Below are 354 nucleotides of genomic sequence, written 5' to 3' on the forward strand. Positions count from 1 at the left end.
AGCTAGATGTATAATCTAATAAAATGCATATATAATCATATAAACCATAATATGGAACATTTTGATGTTTACTTCTTTTTATTCTTCTTCTTTTATATGAATAAGGGAAACGATTAAATACATAAGTGTATATATTAGCACATACACTACAGCAGTTGATACAAAATATGTTGAATTATGTTGCGACTGGATCAGCGAACATTCGTAAACATCTAGTAACATGTACTGTATGTGATTTCCGTTCACGCATATGTAATAATAGAAATGATACTAAACAGACCTCCTCACTATCAACTCTCTCTCCTTGTACGCAATCTTTATTACCAATTTCACGCTCAGAATATCCCTATCGGC

The sequence above is a fragment of the Penaeus monodon genome, chromosome 30 (assembly GCF_015228065.2).
Source record: "Penaeus monodon isolate SGIC_2016 chromosome 30, NSTDA_Pmon_1, whole genome shotgun sequence".
In the NCBI taxonomy this organism is placed as follows: Eukaryota; Metazoa; Arthropoda; class Malacostraca; order Decapoda; family Penaeidae; genus Penaeus; species Penaeus monodon.